Consider the following 8,444-nt stretch of genomic DNA (forward strand, 5'->3'; position numbering starts at 1 on the left):
TCTCTTTCCGTGTCTCTGTGTGTGTGTAACGTGCCTCTGTGTACGCGTGGCCTATAGTCTGCTCGTTGTCGGTGGTATGCCTGGCTTCGTACATAACCGCTGGTCTCCGCCACGGAACCGTGCACGAAGGAACGCGTTCGCGCGCCTGTGTGCGTGTGCCACGAAAAAGAACTCCGAATTCTCCACCCCGTGCCGTCCGACTCGTCGGACAAGGTTCGATAGTCGATCCTCCGGAGGATCGCGTGGAGGGGCGGGAGGGGCAGCGATTCGTGTGTATCCGTCGATCGAAAAACGAGAAACGAGATCGAGTGGAAAATCTTTGAAACGAACTGCTGACTCATCGAGAGAATGTTTGAAAAACGTTCGACGGAGCGAGTCGAGCCGCGAGGCGACTCGGAATTTCGCGATCGCCGGTTCGTAGACGCGACAATGGGTTTTCGACTGGTTACGCAATCGAGCGATAAGTCGATGGGTTGGTGGACGAAAAAGATTTGCTGTTTGAGAGTTTTCGAGTCCACGCGATCGAGGAGCGATCGGTTGAGGAGCGCATGGAAAAACGGAGCACGGCTGTGGTGCTCGCAATAAAATTTCCGCGCGATTGTGCGCTCGTTACGTAATTCGGATTTCAGATATTCGCTATAATAAATAATCGCGATAATTCAGCGAGTACTCGCGCCTCCCAGCTGACTAAACAATCATCGCGAGGGGGAATGCGATGAATGGGAGAGAGCCGATTCAACCGCTCGATTCGATCTGATTACACGTGAAATACCGTCCTACTAAATTCTAGATACGATTAAATAGTCGGAAACTAAACTCGTCCGATGATTCACGGTTATCTGGTTTGAAGGGATCCCGATCGTAGCTGAAAATCGAAAGAAATACACGATCGACGTATGAGACGTAACGAATGCAGATGCCTGCACGAAACGGTGTTATCGCGTTTCCCGGTACAACGTGCATAATCGTTTCCATGTAGTCTATCGTAGCTACTCGCGACGTTCAAGGTCGACGGTTCTCCAGGAGAACCGTTCGCTCGCGGCTCGCGCAACGAATCGCAAAGCAAATAAATCTGCCCGCGCGAACGATTCCCGGTAATTTCTTCGGCAAATCGATTCGTGTCGCCGCGACAGAACGCCAGGAAACACAGAGCCCCAAGTGTCTCTCGTTATCTTTAATAGCTACGATCCATACTTACGTAAAATCCGCGCAGAACGCGGGACAGGCTTTTACGTAACGCTCACCAATTCCGTGTTAACGTCGCGCGGCGCGATCTTCAACCGGGAAATCGAATCAGCGTTGTTGCTTCCTGATGCCGCAGCATGGAAAAATTCCGCTGGGATGGCCAGATAGTCGCGGTGGCACTGTACGTTGACACTGTTCGTCGTTCGTAATCGACCGGTCGTGAATCATCGAGTCACGTGGACACGACCGTTCACGCACGAAAAACCGGCGATTTTTCGTCGCTAATGCCGGCGACACGCGTCACGTCGCCGCTGGCTCGTGATTAAATTTCGATCGCAGTGTGCACAACGGACGAAAATTTTCACCGACGCGTCCCAGAGAGTCTAGATAACAGAGGGAGACGAACGGGTACGGCGATAGAGAAGCGACGGAGTAGCGAGAGAGAGAGAGAGAGAGAGTAGCAGTAGGGAAAAAATGTATATGTATCGTTAATTCGACTAGCGTTATCGCGATGGAATATTCAACGGCGCTGAACGACCCGTGAAATATGACGGGACAAAATTTAGCCGACGTAATTTATCTGTTGTCATGGTTTGTTCGCTCGCGTGTCCGGAATCGCGAAGCGATCGCGAGCCTCCGCGAGCGTGTCACGTCTTCGTTACCGGTGCTCTATTCGACGACTCGAACTGCCCGCCAGCTTAACCGAATAACGAGCCGTCCGTTTCGCGCGGGTTTATCGTCCCGATAAACCAACTACTTTGTCGAACAGCTAATTGCCCCGCGAAATCGCTAATTTGATTATCGGCTCTTTTCGTCGCGTTACACCGGATCATTGTTCGACGCGTGGTTTACGTAATTACGTAAGCTCCAACCCGTTCGATGATAATGGCACATTCCAGGCTCGAGATACCGTTCCGCGTCTTTCGAGGACGCTCGCGATTAAACGCTCTCGTCGATTTCGCGCGCTGTCGGGTTCATCGACGGCGAAGATCGGCCCCGTCGCGAAAGGGTAACGATCCAGTGATTCAGTGACTTTAATCCTGCCGGGGCAATCTAAGGGAAATTAAGTTAAACGCGCCAGCCTCGCGGTGGCTGTCCCCCGTGATAAATGACGCTCGTATTCTCGCGATCAGCCTCTGAACTTTTCATCCGAGGGACGTGGAACCCGACCTGCTCCCCATTTCCCGCTACTGAATTAAGACCCTTCAAGGTCTCCGTTCGTTTATGGCAAGCGAAGCCAGCGGCAGTTGCACGTAGCAACGATGCCCGTTGGAACTTATAAATATGGCGCCCGAGGCGACCAGACTCTTCTCTCAGCCGTGTCACGGAAGAAGAAGAAGAAGAAGAAGAAGACGTGGAGATCGTGGCGGTCTGTAAATTCACGCGAAACAAGGATCAGCATTCCCTTTATCGATCGTCGATGAATCAAAGCCGTGCCTCGCATTCGGAACGAACTCACGATCGTAGACGATCCGCTGGGCGTTGGCGCGCGACTCTAAGCCGCTCGCGGATCCTCAGTTTCAATTACCAAAATGTCCGCCACCGTCTTCGAGGAGCGGACGTTCGATCTTCGACTTGGCGTGCGCGCGCGCGTCCCCGAATCTCGCGGGATCCTCGCGAGAGCGTAGCCTAGTAAGCCGGGTAATTTGCATACAATTAATCTTGATCAGTGGCGTCAGCCACGTCTTCGTCGGCGAAACGGCGGGAAGAGCGGGTTAACCGGGCGAACGTCTGCCGGAGGCGCCATGATGGATCGTCGCGTCTGCAAAATTCAGGCTGCCGCGGGACCGATTCCCCGCTGCTGCGACGGGAATCGATCCGCGGGATCGGATACTCGCGAATCTGCCGAGTTCGCGGACGAAGGTCGGCCCCACGAACGTTTCGACGAGACGATCCGCGGATCGACGACGCTGCCACGCGTTAATTAAACTGGCATACTCGCGACACTCCCTCGGGGCAGCGTCGCAGAACCGCTTAAACGGATCGCTTCGGTTCCCGTGCGAATCGCGGCTCACGCGATTCTGGCAAAGCACGGCCGACGAAATTAGACGCAGTTCTCCATCAACGCGGTGTAAAGACAGCAACGCGCGGGCCGAAAGCGGATTAAACCGGTTTCTCGCGAACACAATGTTCACAGAGGAGAGAGAGAAAGAGAGAGAGTGAGACGGCAGGGTCGCGAGATGAGATCCGCGAAATACCGTCTGGCAAGCGACGCCTTTTCGCCGGCGAAACGGGCGATTAAAATTAATCGTCGGTTGTATCGGGGCGAGGCCGATTATGCGGCAATCACCAGCGTCCCCCGGTGGGGGTTGAAATTGAATTAGATGCCAGCCATTCATCCCACCACGCCTTTCAGCCCTACGGTTCGTGATGGATCGTTATGCCTACGTGTCGAGCTCACCTCGAGACATATTCCCAGGATTGATCCAATTAAACAGTCCTCTCCATCAGTGGGTAGAAGCGGCCGTGGCGAGGCAGCTGATTGAATTGCGCTCCGTGATCTTCCGCGGGAATCGAGGATGCCGCGCGATATTCGATCAGTCGCGATCACGTCCCGGGAAGACGTGTTCTAATCAAGCAAAGCGGTTTACGCGGATTGGCTTCCATCGATAGTTTCTTGGCGCGAGCCGCGCGTCGATTAGAATAATACAACTCCGTGGATTGTGTCGCTGGGCTAAGCACCACTCGGTTTCTATCGCCTCTGTTGCGATGTCGTAACGCGATACCATTTGTTTCCTCGTTACCCCGTGCAATTTTATCGTCGTCGTGCGTCGAGAACGAACGTCCTCGTCGAAGGTAGATCGAACGTTCAAGATCGGATCGACGTCGAGCGAGCCGGCGTTTCGAAAGATACTCCGCGGCATTATCGTCGAACACGTTTCTCACGGACAGATCTGAGCTCGAAATTTTTATTTAAAAGCCACGATCGATCGCGCGTTTATCTGATCGCTGGATGCCCGTGGTCTGGGCTGGAACGTGCGACGCCAACGTCGAAATTTTCCGCACGACAAAGCTGTTTCGAGGCGACTCATACGCGGGACGCGATATTTTCGTTGCTCGCCGAGCGGGGGGGTCGAGAAATTAAACGAGAATCTACGAGAGAGGGAAAGGCGAACGCTGGCGAATAAATTCGACCCGTTTCAATTTCCGATAGCAATGGCGACGTCGTTACCAACCTTCGGGCCCCTCCCGTCTTCCACGGGCGCACGAAACGCCACGTTTATTCTCGTTTCGTTCGCGTATAAATTATTCGCCACGGGCCAACGATTTCGCCGCCATAATTTTCATTCAGATACGTCCGACGATCGTCGACCGCCACCCGTCCCATCCCACCCCCTATTTGCGGTGGCTAAACGATGTTCATTCCCGGCACTAAATTCGATGAAACCGCCCTTGATTAGCGGCCATCCATTTCGCTTGACCGTCCGTTTAACGAGCTCCTGAAAGAAACGATAGAGAGCACGGCGAAGGTTAATTGTTTCTCTGGCTCGCGGACAAATGTACTTTTCATAATGCTCGCGGGAGTCGAGGGTGCGCGCGAAAGAATGTCCATTTAGCCGGGGGTAAACGAGGGTGCACGCGGCCGATCGCGGTCGTTTATAATCCGCGTGTCAGCGGGCACCGTGTTCCAAGTGTCGCCGCTCGCGAACGGCCGCGAGATAAATCGATTCGCAGCTCCATCGAGTCTACCGAATTATCAGATAACAATGAGTAACAGGGTCGCGCGCGCGCGCGAGGCCCCCTGTCTTTTCGAATTCCATTCTCGACGATAACTACGCGTTTCGAGCGATAACGGGAACCGTGTCGAGTGCAGGGATCTTCGTCGCGGGACGGGATGGATCGGTGGCGTGACACCGTTAAAACTAAGCCGTGTCGAAGGTGAATAAAAGGCTGTGGAAATGAAATCGTCCCTCGCTGGGCCAGACAGCTGGCGATTTTCGATACTGATTTGCGAGCCTGGACCACCGGTTAACCGTTAAACGACGACAGAGGGCGATTGATAAACCGCTGGGGCAACAAACAACGAGTCCTACAAGCGAGCAACCGGCGTTGTTCCATTCTTCCGCGAGTACAACGCGTCAGCGTTTCTCCACGGAAGAATCACGGACTCTCGTTCGCCATTAGCCCCTGGGACTCGATGAAAAAACCGTAGATAAGCCTCTGACACGGGTCTCTGTGGAAATTTTCACCGTAGACGCGAGTGAAACGTGTCAAACCGAGACTGAGGGATCGAGCGTTAAACGAATCTCAAGGACATCCTGCGATATCACGAATTTCCACGCGGCGTCTGTAATCGTGAACCAGAGCGGAGCAACCCTTCCGAGATTAACCCCCTCGACTTAGTCCCTCGACCCGACTTACTGTCGCCGGATAAAGAGGGATATCTTCGGGAAGGTGCTCGAAGAACGTTGATAGAGGATCAGCATTCAGCGGGACGTTCCCGTGTCGCGTCACGAAGCCTCCTGTAATCCTTCTCTATAAATGCATCCGATGCATTGTGTGCGCTGCCTAATGGCTGGATAACTGGGACGCCGACACGGATGAACTTGTGGCCAGAGAGGTATTCCTCAGGAGCCGGAACAGGCCATTCGCATTCGCCCATTGTTTGCCATTTATCGATCCCCCGAAATATTCAACGGTCGAGTCGCCGTTATTAGAAAATAGAGTACGTCCATTTATCTGCCCCTCCTTTGACGATCGACGCGCGCGATCTGCGCTTGTTTTCAGACGACTCTGATTCCGCGGACCGTCCCGTTATTGATCGATCGACGGAACGGCGACGGGGTCAAACGACGAGCAGATCCTCGGTCCTCGAGGTGCACGGCTCGCATCCGATCCAAGGTTACGATGCCAGCCACGCTAAAAGCGTACGCGACTACGCAGCCGTTCCGTTTCCCTGCGCTCGCGAGAGTAAAGGCTGTGTATTCTGGGAGCGTCGCCACGCCGGTGCGCGCATCTGCGAATGACAGCAGTTGTTCCCGAGTTTAACCAAAGCCCCGCAGCGTGCGTAGCCGGTTTTCCGATTCCCTCGTTTACCTGGCAGTTTCCCGGAAAGGCAGTAAAACGCGCGGAATAATTTCGTGGCCGTTACTTCGACCGGTCCAGGATATCCTCAGCGTCCTCCTCGAATCGATGCCAGTGGTGTTTAAACGGCAGTTCGCCGGAAAATCTCTAGAAAATCTCGAGAAGGAGACATCGATCGAGGCTGTGCTAGCTCCAGTTCGTTTCGCTGGTTCCTTCCGCGTTTCCAATTCCCCGCTCGCCCCGACGCGGTCTTAAACGATATCCTCCGCGTCGATTACACAAATTGATGGCAAATTGATACCGTTACGACACGTAGTCAAGCGGCACCGATCATCGATCCATCATTCTGTCTGTCGTCGTTAAGAACGCGGATAATTTGTCTACTCCGCGGGCCAGGGAGGGACTAAGGAGCCATTACGGGCTCGACGAGGTCGAAAGATTAAGGAGCCAATTTGATCAGCCCGATTGGTTCCTTTATTACGGGAAATATGGAAATACGGAGCCTCCATGGTAATACGATCGTACGATGTCGTTACGGAAACACCCTTGGAATCCTTGCTCGAGTATTCTTCGTTATTCTTCGCCCGCGTCTGTACAGAAACGGGTGCATTCTTTCGATAACCACGGGACACGCGCTGGTCGAACCATATCCGCGGATAATTACACCCGAAACCGAATTATTGCGTAGCCATTGGCGCACGAGTACGCGGGTACGCGCACGCGGAGCGGTGGCTTTCAAGCGAACCGGTTAAGCGTCGAATAATTCCGCGAGCGATCAATTCGTTAAATTATTAATAATCCCTGTCACAAGGTGGATATAATAAACGCACATTGTGCAACGCGCCGGATTGTTCCTTACAATGCACGCGGTTCGAGCCCGATAATTATTAGGCACGCGAACATTATTATCGAGAGCTGCTCGAAACGAAAATTACTCTCGATCCGCGTGTCGAAGTAACAACGAGCCACCAAGCGAAATATCCTCGAATACACGGCTCGATGCAACCGCATCGAGGGTACCCGAAGGCGGGCAGAAAGCTGGGCCGTTCGACGCGAAAGCCGATCGAAACGCGGGAACCGGTTTCGCTCCGGCGGCGATAGACTTTTACCGCGCGCGGTCGATAAAAAACGACATTATAAATCGCGTCTGTTACGCGATACATCGAGTCCGTTTCGAGCGTTCGCCGTTCGTTCGCCACTCCCCAGTTGCCTCTCGACTCCCGTCGTCATTGATCGATCCTTCGAACGTCCCCCTGGCTAGGTAGAAATGAAAATCCGTTCACCGTGCAAATGGCACCGCGATAAATCGTCCCCGTTCGCATTTAAATCCCGGCGCCGGCTGAAATTCCGCCTAGCGCTTTTCCTCCAGAGATTAATTCAAGATCAACGCCGGCTCCTAATTCCGCCGTTCTCCTTCCGTGCAGCAGAGGATCCAGGCGGAGCTAATAACGTGTCCCGCTTCCTGTATCGGGCGAAATCGACGGGACTTAATCCCTGTCTTCGTTTCTTATCCCCCTTAAAGTCCCCTGGACCAAACCGAGTCCCGTCACGTACCCAATTCGGCCGGAGTGCTGCTTAATATGCGCTCTAATTCGAGACGAGCCTCCCTCCTACCGATCGGCTTACTTATCCCTGTCGGATAACGTCGATAATGTCCACGCGAGTTTCATTCGGAGTCGTTTGGCAAAATTTCGCTACGCCTTCGCATACGTGCGAACGATAAGAATGACTAATCTGCGAACGAACGAGTTTCAAGGACGGATCGAGAGGCGAGGATCGATTTTTAATGCGAGTGAAGCGTCCACCGCGTAGTCGACGAGGCTCTCGTCGATGTTAATCCCGTTCGTAATGATATCTGGCAGACAAATCCGCGAATAATCGCGGTTATAAATATAAAAAGCGAGCGAGTGGAGAGAGACGAGGACGCAGAACGATTCCTCTAGCGATGGTGTCGTTTCCGTTCTCCAAATACCTCTCCCTGTCTGAGCGCGACAACTGTCCGGTCCCACTGCGCACCGCAGCGTTCGTTTAATCGAGAAGACGGCGAGAGGTTCGTTTCGAACAGTCTTCAACTCGGACAATCCGCTTCCAGTCGAACCAGAGTTATTCTAAATTGTTTCGCTGGCGAACAGTCGTCTGTTCGATTCGTCCAACTTTATCCGCGACGATCCGCGGGACGAGAGACAGAAAAAAAGAAGAGAGCAAGGAGACGAAGCGAGAATTAATGCACGCTT

Source organism: Xylocopa sonorina, chromosome 11, assembly GCF_050948175.1.
Source record: "Xylocopa sonorina isolate GNS202 chromosome 11, iyXylSono1_principal, whole genome shotgun sequence".
NCBI classification, from domain to species: domain Eukaryota; kingdom Metazoa; phylum Arthropoda; class Insecta; order Hymenoptera; family Apidae; genus Xylocopa; species Xylocopa sonorina.